Below are 11,426 nucleotides of genomic sequence, written 5' to 3'. Positions count from 1 at the left end.
CAACTCCAGCCTCCCACACTTAATAATTACCTAGCTGTGTGGCCTTGGGCAAACCACTTAACTCCATTTGTCTTGCAAAAGAAACGAAAGAAAAGAAAGAAAGAAAGAAAGAAAGAAAGAAAAGAAAGAGAGAGAGAGAGAGAGAGAGAGAAAGAAGAGAGAGAAAGAAAGAAAGAAAGAAGGAAAGAAACAAAGAAAGAAAGAGTTACTAAGAAAGTGAAAGTAGAAGGTACTTGAAGAGAAAAGATAATGCTTGGAACATCTGTTGTGAGGAGCATGAGAGAGAATCAATCAGAAACTACTAAAAAACATTGCTATATTTTTGTAACCACCTATCATTCCAGTTGTGGTGGTTCCTTTGGTAGCATGTATCAACATGGTAGTAAGAATAGAAGAGGGTGATAAGTGGGGTGTGATCCTGAATGGAGTCAGCCAGCGTGGTCTTTGTCATGTGCCTTTTGTTAAAGATTCAGAGTGTCCTCAATGGTTTGGACCTGCCAGGAGGAATGTGTCCTAAGGGATACAGTCTGCTTTACTCTAGTGGAAAGGTGACTGAAGAATGGGGGGACTGATAGACACATGACTTTGGTGATGGGGGAGGTGGCAGCCTAAAAGCTAGATGAAGGAGAGGATGAGTAAGGAGGAATTATCCAAGGATAGGAAGTACTCTTTTGGATGTTGGCAACTGGTCAAGGCTCTCTTAGCTTTGTGATAGTTTTATTTTTCCTAGTTGGGCCCTTCGTTCATCACTCCATACCTTCTCTCAGTTAAAAATCTTTTGAAAAACATCTTTTGCTATTTCTTTAGGTAAATTATTATAGAGAGATATATTTTATGATAGATTGTTATTATATTTTCATTATTTTTTTTTTTAGTTTTTTGACTTTTTGCAAGGCAGTAGGGTTAAGTGACTTTCTGAAGGTCACACAGCTAGGTAATTATCAAGTTTCTGGGGCCAGATTTGAAATCAGGTCCTCTTGACTCCAGGGCTCAGTCTGTGCTCTATCCACTGCACCACCTAGCTGCCTGTAATTATATTTTCATTATAATGGATTTAACATTAGTGGAGTTTACTTATAGATTCTGAGAGAATATGGTAAAAATCTGAATCTCTAAAATTATCTTGAAAAGATAATATCTGAAAGTTAGATATTTCTCTTGAAAACACAAACCAATAATGGTCTCTAATATCCTCACAAAAGTTAATAATCAGTTGTTCAGATATATTTTATTTAACATTCTATTTATTTTTTCTTTTACAATGAACTCTGATCTTGGTCTTTTTCTATTCCTGCCTATTTTTGCTATGTTCCTTGTGAAAATAAAACTTTATTTTTATGACACCTACTTCCGGGGAAAGAGAAGTATGAATCCTTGAGTAATGATGAATAAAAAGTAACAAAGGGGCAGCTAGGTGGCTCAGTGGATAGAGCACCGGCCCTGGAGTACCTGAATTCAAATCCAACCTCAGATACTTAATAATTAGCTAGCTGTGTGGCCTTGGGCAAGCCATTTAACCCCATTTGCCTTACAAAAACCTAAAAAAAAGTGACAAAGAGAAGTCTGTTCATCCCCTAGATAGGTACAGGCTGACATTTGTTGGTAAAATACAAATTTTCTCATAGAACTGCATCTTGATCACAAGCCCATATAAATATATATATATACATATATATATATATATATATACACACACACATATATGATATACATATATAAAAATAAATATATGATATAGACATATCATATACATATATGTAAAGTTTTATATAGTTCTGTTTTTTAATCATAATAATTTCCTAGTATATTCCTCTCCCCAGTAAATCAATCAACCAAATAATCAAACATGATAGCATATGTAGCATTTCAAACTCTTAGATCCTATTTGTTTAATTTGTTATTTTTAAAATTAAATTTTATCTTATTTTCAAACCACCTTCCCCTTCCAACAAGCTTTCCTCCATATTCCATTCTACCCCCTCCCCACATTGAGAAAGCAAGAAAAATAAAATCCCTGTTATAAACCTACATAGTCAAGGAGCACAAATTTCCACATTGGCCATGTCAGAAAAAAGTTTTAATCTGTTCTCTGAATCCATTACCTCTTTTTTTAACTCCTGGGTATCATGTTTCATTGTGAGTCCTCTAAAATTATATCTTTACCCATATTGTTATTATCAAATAAATCATGCTGGTTCTTATCTCATTCTGCATTAGTTCAAACATGTTTTCCTAAATTTCTCTAAAATTGTTTCCTTAATCATTTCTTCCAGTATAATTATATTCCATCACATTCATATGCCATAACCTGTTTAACCATTCTCCAATTTTGGATACTTCAGCAATTTTGATGTCTTTGTTACCTCATAAAAAAAAGTTCTGTAAATTTTTTTTTAACATATTGGAACTTTACCTCTTTGATGGTCGATTTCCAGTCTGGTGAGTTTGAGGCAGAGCCTCAGAGTTGTTTTAGTTTGCATTTCTCTAATTATTGATTTAGTGATTTTTTTCCTTTATCGCCATTGATAACTTGGATTTCTTCCTCTAAAAATTGTTTCTTCACATCTTCATTTATCAATTAGAGAATGGATGTTATTCTTACAAATTTTAATCCTTTTCCTATAAATCTTGAAAAGAAGACTTTTATCAGAGAAACTTGCTGCAAAGATTTTCCACTCCATTTACCAGATGCATTGGTGTTTTGCTTGAGTAAATTTTTTTGAATTTTATGTGTCCATTTTGCCTTTTGTGAGCATCTCTATCTTTTGCTTGACCATGAACTATGCTTTGATTTACAGATGTGACAAGTTATATATTACTTGCTCCTCTAATTTGTTTATGATATAACACTGTACATCCAAGCATGTATTCATTTGAAGCTAATCTTGGTATATACTGTGTAAGATATTTTTCTATAATTAATTTCTGCCAGACTGCTTTCCAGTTATCTGAACAGTTTTTTTCAAATAGTTGACTTCTTACCTCAATAACTAGGATCTTTGGGATTTTTCAAAAAAAATTGCTTCTTTTATATTTCATACTCATTCTGCTTCCCTGATCAACTTCTCTCTCTCTCTCTCTTTTTTTCTTTAGGTTTTTGCAAGGCAAGTGGAGTTAAGTGGCTTGTCCAAGGCCACACAGCTAGGTAATTATTAAGTGTCTGAGGCCGTATTTGAACTCAGGTCCTCCTGACTCCAGGGCTGGTGCTCTATCCACTGCGTCACCTAGCCACCCCTAACTTCTCTTTTTCTTAACCGATACAAAGCTGTTTTGATAATTAGTGCTCAGTAGTATATTTTGAGATCTGGTACTACTAGACCCCATTCTTTCTCACTGAGTTTCATTAGTTCCTTTGATCTCTCAGACTTTTTATTCATCCAGATTAATTTTATTATTTTTTTTCTAGTTATATAAAGTAATTCTTTGGTAGTTTATTGGTATGAGACTAGATAAGTAAATTAATTTAGTTTATGTTGTCAGTATATTACCTTGGTCTAACCAGGAGCAATTAATAATTTTGTAACACAAATGTCTTTGTGTGAAGTATGTTTTATAATCATGTTCATATAGTTCTTCTGCATATCTTGTTTAGTGAGGCCTTCTGTTCAAATTCCTTCCCTATCCCCCTGGTCCCTACCCTATCTTAAATTTTGTACACTTTTTTGGTTGGACAGTCCTACCAATAGTATTGGTATTTAAATCAAGAGTAACTGCTCATCATTCATCAGCCAGAGGTCAGAACCCAGGACCAGGGTTCCCCATGCAGGCTAGGTGAGGGTCATGACTTAGTGAACTATAACTAAATGTGCTTTTAATCTAATTTGGTTTTTATACTTCCTTAATACCAAAAAAAAAACTTTCTTTGATTATTTTTTGGGGGGTTTAATCTCAATTGTATTTTATTTTTTCAAATTATATGTGAAGATAGTTTTCAGCATTCATTTTTGTAAAATTTTGAGTTCATTGTTTTTCTCCCTTTTTTAAAAAATTTATTTATTTTGAATTTTACAATTTTTCCTCTAATCTCACTTTCCTCCCCTCTACCTCCCTACAGAAGGCAGTCTGTTAGTATTTATATTGTTTCCATAGTATACATTTATCTAAGTTGAATGTGATGAGAAATCATATTCTTAAGGAAAAAAAATATATGGTTATTTTAAATAGAATTTATTTCTATCTCTCTCTGCTAGATTTTCTTGCTATTGTATATAAATGCTGATACTTTATATAGATTAATTTTCAATTTTACATTCAATTTTGCTGATTAATTATTTCAATTAAAGTTTTAATTAGATGGCTAGAGTTCTTCAAGTAAACTATCATATTCCTGGCTAAAGGCACTAATTTTTTCCCTTTCTCTGTTTATGTATATAATTTTAATTTCTTCCTCTTTTTATAGTATTGCTATAGTTAACATTTCTATCATTATAGTAATGGTGACAATAGACATTTTTACTTTATCCATGACTCTAATGGGAAAGACCACTAGTTTATCTCTATTGCCGATAATGCAGGGTAAACATGTAGAGAATTATGACTAGCAGAAATAAAATTTGTTATCTTAAAAACTGTTAAATCATGCTAAATTGGGTAGAGGTCTCCCACTCTTGAGATGTAAATTGACTACCATTGTTTCATTGTTAATATAAAATTTGAACCCTGATCTCTTCAAACCCCTACCTAATTCTGGGTCGAGGAAGGAGGAAGGGAGTTCACCTTTTGCCCTCTGGATAAGGAACATGACCATAAAAATATGGGTTGGACCCTTGCTCTTGGCCAGTCTTCTCTGACTCGCTTGCCCAGTCAGCTCTGCTTGATTGTTCTTTTGTCTCTGTCTCTCTTTATCTCCCATTTTCTTATGTGTTGTAATTTCTTTTAATAAATGTTTATTTTCTTTTCACCCCTGCTTTCTTGCCTCATAGGCAGAACCAAACTCAAGTAGCCAGAGGCTACATGATGTTGAGCCAGCCAGGATGAAATCTGCCCAGACTTGGAAAACTGGATCGAGCTCCATAGGTGAGAAGTACCCCTCTTTTTAGATCCTAGAGTTTTAGAAAAGTGGTGAAATTACTGGATCTCTAGCTCTCCTTCCTTTGTGTGTGGTTCCCTGCTTACCCTCCCAGGAAAGGGAGCTGCCCTTAAATATGGGCCTGCCCTGTGTTTTGTTCAGGCTGACCAGTGAAGGCAGTCCTGAGGTGTCTAGACCCCTACGGTAGAGTGGAGAGTTGTTAAGGAAGGACATCTGGCACATGTCCAATGAGGTGTTTGCCTATCTAGAAGTTTAGGAGAATTAAAACATGGGGGAAACTTGGTACCAAAGACTCCCCCCATCCAGCTGTGTGCTATTAGCAAAACACCTGAGTTCCTGGAAATTATCTTTGGGTGCAACTCTTTTTTCTCTTTCTCTTTGAAATGCTCTCTCTCAATCTCTGCTGCCCCCACCCTCTGTAGGGGGAAGGAGAAGGAAAATCTTCCTTTTTAGAATTTCAAAACTCAAACCTGTGTCTCAGAGGGAATGCATGCTTCACTGCAATAAGGGTAAGATCGCCCTAAAACTTGTTTTGGTCCTATTGTTTAGAATAGTGGACCCCTATGCCTTCTTCCTGGTTTGGGGAGGAGGAGGGGTTGGGTGAACCACATTTTCTTTTTATTATACATGGTTATCAATTCCAAGTCCCATTCCCTAAAGACCTTAGCTGGGCTGAGAAAGTCTCACCTTTGGGAGGGGGAAGGGGAAACGGGCAGATTGAATAAGAAGACTTGTGGTCTAAGAAAAAGAAAAAAGAAAGAGAAGATAACTTTTTCTGGACCAGGAAATTCAGATTTCATCTTTTAATTAAGTCTGTGCTAATAATTAATATCTCTGTAATAGAGTAACTGGATTTGAACTTTATAAAGTTACTTAAGAATGCATTCAATTTTAACTATTGATTGCCTATTTCAAAATCTTAATGAATATATAAGAGGTTCCTCAAGAAATTCTCATTGATTCTAAAAATTATTTTTTGACTGGTCTTAATTGGTACATTCAATATATATTTATATTATATATATATATATAATATAAATATATGTGTGTATTTAAACATCAATGGGACTTTTCACATCTCTCCACTGGCCTGGAGAGGTGGGAAAATGTTTCTATATTCTAAGATTTGGCACCAACCAGGGTGTCCAAAAATCTCACTTTGGCAAATTTGAAATTTTTATACAAAAGAGTTGTGTCTGTGTCTAAACTCCTGTGTGTGAGAGTGTGTGTGTGTGTGTGTATAATTCAGATCTGAAATAGTTAGTTACCTGAGTTAAATGTTACTCCTTTTAGTTTGGCTTTTGAATTAATTGCTTAAAAAGGTCTAATTTAAAATTAAGTAATTAATATTGGGATCTGAGCCTACCCCCTTACTAGGGCTAAACTTTTGTTAACCTAATATTGATTGACAGCTGTATTCAATTTTTGTTAACCAAGACTTTTATGTTTAGGCAATGTGGACTTCTGCCCACAAGAGGGAGGGAAGGCCTTTGATAGACCAAGTCTCCCCCCTTGTGTTTAAATGGAAAAACTATGGAGAGCTAAATCTGAGATTAATTTAGTCACCTTTGACCTTTCAAAGTATTTGAAAGTTCTGTAACAAGTCTTGAGAATTTATATGTGTTATTAAGAAGGAAAAATATAATTAAGATAAATTTTATCTCAAGGAATTTGGGAATATCGAATCATTATATTTACTGATTTCTTTTGGGAAAGAAATATTGTACTAAATTTTGTAATATGATTTGTTCTGATGTTAAATCGATAGTGATAATACATTGTCAACAATCTCACAAGATCCTTTGTTGGTAAAGGAAGAAAATTTGTAATAATCTATGGCTCATCACATATTTATGGAAGGGAAAATATATATATATTATATATATAAGTAAAAGTAAAATCTTAACATCTGTTATTTGAAAATAAGAAAATGCATTAAAATTGCCTAGCGTTTATAGCATTTTACTCTTGTTCTAAGGGGAATAAGATGTTTAAATAAGAATTTTATGTTCAATGTAAATTAATAATGTATGCTTAATTTTAAAGTCAAGAATATGGACTTTCTCATGGTAACTATAGCAACTCTGACTGAACATAGCAATTATGTGGTCTCTCTGTTAACTAACTTATTGATGAATTGGATGTATTTATCAGTTATCTGATATTCTTTTGAAACTTCAAAGAAATTATATTTATAGTATTTGGCTATCTTTTGTGAACATGTAAGCTATTTGAATACTTTAATTTTTTTTTAGCTTTTTTTTGCAAGGCAAACAGGGTTAAGTGGCTTGCCCAAGGCCACACAGCTAGGGAATTATTAAGTGTCTGAGACCGGATTTGAACCCAGGTACTCCGGACTCCAGGGCAGGTGCTTTATCCACTACGCCACCTAACCGCCCCTGAATACTTTAATGTTGAAGCCTGGAATTAATATGTGATTGCTTTGAAGGGGTTGTAAGGGAAGTAATCACAAATTATGACCCCCTTCTGGGATATATCTGTGGATTCATGTATAATATAATGATGGGGGTGGCTAGGTGGCGTAGTGGATAAAGCACCGGCCCTGGAGTCAGGAGTACCTGGGTTCAAATCCGGCCTCAGGCACTTGATAATTCCCTAGCTGTGTGGCTTTGGGCAAGCCACTTAACCCCATTGCCTTGCAGAAAAAAAAAAACCCAACATAATATAATGATAAAAATGTATTATTTTGTAAAATTTAATAACTCATGCGTTAATTGACTTGACTACCTGGTTGTTTTCACTACTGATTTATTGCATTGGAATCAATATCACATGTTAGAAATTTAAGGTTACCTAAGATGTTCTAATGATTTTTATTTTTTTATTTTTATTTATTTCTTTTTTTAAGGTTTTTGCAAGGCAAATGGGTCATGACTTAGTGAACTATAACTAAATGTGCTTTTAATCTAATTTGGTTTTTATACTTCCTTAATACCAAAAAAAAACTTTCTTTGATTATTTTTTGGGGGGTTTAATCTCAATTGTATTTTATTTTTTCAAATTATATGTGAAGATAGTTTTCAGCATTCATTTTTGTAAAATTTTGAGTTCATTATTTTTCTCCCTTTTTTAAAAAATTTATTTATTTTGAATTTTACAATTTTTCCTCTAATCTCACTTTCCTCCCCTCTACCTCCCTACAGAAGGCAGTCTGTTAGTATTTATATTGTTTCCATAGTATACATTTATCTAAGTTGAATGTGATGAGAAATCATATTCTTAAGGAAAAAAAATATATGGTTATTTTAAATAGAATTTATTTCTATCTCTCTCTGCTAGATTTTCTTGCTATTGTATATAAAAAACCCAACATAATATAATGATAAAAATGTATTATTTTGTAAAATTTAATAACTCATGCGTTAATTGACTTGACTACCTGGTTGTTTTCACTACTGATTTATTGCATTGGAATCAATATCACATGTTAGAAATTTAAGGTTACCTAAGATGTTCTAATGATTTTTATTTTTTTATTTTTATTTATTTCTTTTTTTAAGGTTTTTGCAAGGCAAATGGGGTTAAGTGGCTTGCCCAAGGCCACACAGCTAGGGAATTATTAAATGCCTGAGACCGGATTTGAATCCAGGTACTCCTGACTCCAGGGCCGGTGCTTTAATCCACTACGCCACCTAGCCACCCCTAGAATATGATTTTATTACTTCTTTTTTTTTAAGGTTTTTGCAAGGCAAATGGGGTTAAGTGACTTGCCCAAGGCCACACAGCTAGGGAATTATCAAGTGCCTGAGGCCGGATTTGAACCCAGGTACTCCTGACTCCAGGGCGGGGTGCTTTATCCACTACACCACCTAGCTGCCCTTGATGTTCTAATGATTTATATTTGTAAACTGGAACTAAACTGTGGTTGTTTGCTTTGAGAGAAAGCACCTATGTAACATGAGGAACATAAAAATAATGATGATGATTTGAGATTTCTCTATGTCAAATCTCTAGCCATTTGTTATGTGAGAAATATGGAGATGATGGGCAACTTCCTAGCCAGAAGGAGATGTTTAGTTATTTTAGTTTTTTGCTTTTTTTTTTTTTTAGGTTTTTGCAAGGCAAATGGGGGTTAAGTGGCTTGCCCAAGGCGGCACAGCTAGGTAATTATTAAGTGTCTGAGGCCGGATTTGAACCCAGGTACTCCTGACTCCAGGCCTGTTGCTCTATCCACTGTGCCACCTAGCCTCTCTGTTTAGTTATTTTAATCATAGTTAATAACTAAATGGGTTCATTGCAAAATGTTGATTTAGGGTTATTGCATTTTTACATCTCAAAATCTGTTTATTGCATTTTGTTTGCAGCACTGTCCTGCATACATGAGCAACAATTGAATTATAATTTTTTCCCTGGATCTCTTATACCAAGTTACAGCCTGGCACACTCTTGGTTCTCCTTAGTACTCCAGTCACCTGAAGCTCTTATTATAGGTAATTGCTATATTACAACATACTGATAATTGATCTGTCAGACATCAGGTGTGCTAAAATAGAAAGACAATTTGCCATTGAAGCCATTAGCCATAAGGGGGTTGATGTTAAATGCTGCAGATGGAGTGACATTTGAAAGAAAGGCCCCAGCCTCAACTTGGGTAGGATTCTCTTAAAGGAATCCCTCACCTAGTTCATTGAAAAGGATTGTCTGGGGTGGCTAGGTGCCACAGTGGATAGAGCACCCGCCCTGGAGTCAGGAGTACCTGAGTTCAAATCAGACCTCAGACACTTAATAATTACCTAGCTATGCGGCCTTGGGCAAGCCACTTAACCCCATTTTCCTTGCAAAAACCTAAAAAAAAAAAAAAGCATTGTTTGTATGACTTCATATGGGAACACGCCCTCATGTCCCTCTCTGCTGTAATAGCAACTTGTCATGATAATTAACTTGTCATCATAATCAAGTATGAAAGTAAGCTGTTGGAACTCTATCTTAAATAACTGGCAAGTATTTTGTATTGATTTTAAATAAATACTTCTTATAATATTAAGGAAAGATCTGTTTTTTCCCCTATAATTTCTAAATTAAAAAAACTAGGAATAAATGTTTCTTGCTAAAAAAATTTTCTGCATCTATTGATATAGATTGATACAGCTTTTTCTGTATCTGATTTTTATTGGTCCAATTATTAATAGATCAGTTGTATTTATAGTTTTCCTAATTATGTAGTCAGTCCTAAAATTCCAGGCATAAATGCAGCCTGACCATAAATGTTTATGATTTGTTGCCATAGCTTTCTTGCTAATCATTAATTTAAATTTCCTTCTGGAATATAGTATTCAAAATCTCTGTTTCTTTATAGTGGTGACTGGTAATTTTGTGTGTTACTGAATTGGATATTTTGAATAGTATTTGAATTCCTTCTTTCTTGACTGCTTTCAGTATTTTTTCTTTGACTTGATAATTCCAGATTTTGACTATAATATTCTCATAGGTTTTCATTTTATAGTTTCTTTTAGGAGTAACTAATGGATTCTTTCAATTTCTACTTTGCCCTCTGGTTCTATGAGATCTGGGTAGTTTTCTTGTATGAATTCTTGAAATATGTTATATAAGCTCTTTTTTTGGGTAAGTTTTGTAATGGTCTAGGAAGTCAGATAATTTAAAAATTATCCTTCTTCAATCTGTCTTCTAGGTCAATTGCTTTTTGTTGTTTTTGTTTGTTTTTTGGTAAAGTGACTTACCCAAGGCCACACAGCTAGGTAATTACTAACTATCTGAGACCGGATTTGAACTCAGGTCCTCCTGACCCCAGGGCCAGTGCCCTATCCACTGCACCACCTAGCTGCCCCTAGGTCAATTACTTTAATTTTTCATCTGTTTGCTTTTAAAATTCTTGTTTCATGGAGTCACTTGTTACTTTTGGTCAATTATAATTTTCAGGTATTTGTATCTCTTATTCCAAGTTGTTAATTCTTTTTCCAAGTATTTCTTTCATTGTTTTCAATTCTTTCCCCATTTTTCATCTAGTGCCTTTGGTTTTGTTTGTTTTTTTAATCATTTCTAAAACTTTTTTTTTAAAATCTTGCTTCATCTCTTCCTGTTATTCTGGTTGTACTTGTGTATAAGCTATTTTCCTCTGAGGCTTTGCTTGTAGCTATGTTGAATCATTCTTGTCTTCCAGGTTTGTGTTTTGAGTCTCTGTCACCATATTTCTTTGTAATGGTTTTCTATTTTTGTTTGTTCATTCTTCTAGGTAATTCTTGACTTAGGACTGTACCTTAGGGCCAGGTTCCACTGGCCTCTCCTGAGGAATGGCTTGGTTGACATTTTGCCTTCTAGGTTCCTGCTGCTTCCTTAGGAGGTAATGAATGTTCTGTTTTTCCAGGATCTTTTGATCCTGACTTTGGGACCTGAAGTCTTGGTGCTCCCAAAATAATGT

The 11,426-nt window shown here is 34.3% G+C and overlaps 1 long non-coding RNA gene across 1 annotated transcript; it reads left to right on the top strand.

The window, feature by feature from the left end:
• Positions 1-3,092: 3,092 nt before the first annotated feature.
• LOC141491727 (uncharacterized) lies at positions 3,093-5,538 on the top strand. Its single transcript, XR_012469732.1, has 3 exons — positions 3,093-3,145; positions 4,923-5,016; positions 5,452-5,538. It is a non-coding gene; the product is annotated as an uncharacterized LOC141491727 (long non-coding RNA).
• Positions 5,539-11,426: the final 5,888 nt, after the last annotated feature.

The sequence above is a fragment of the Macrotis lagotis genome, chromosome 6, assembly GCF_037893015.1.
Source record: "Macrotis lagotis isolate mMagLag1 chromosome 6, bilby.v1.9.chrom.fasta, whole genome shotgun sequence".
NCBI lineage: Eukaryota > Metazoa > Chordata > Mammalia > Peramelemorphia > Peramelidae > Macrotis > Macrotis lagotis.
The sequence above is the reverse complement of the archived record's forward strand: the minus strand, read 5'-3'. Positions and strand labels throughout refer to the sequence as shown.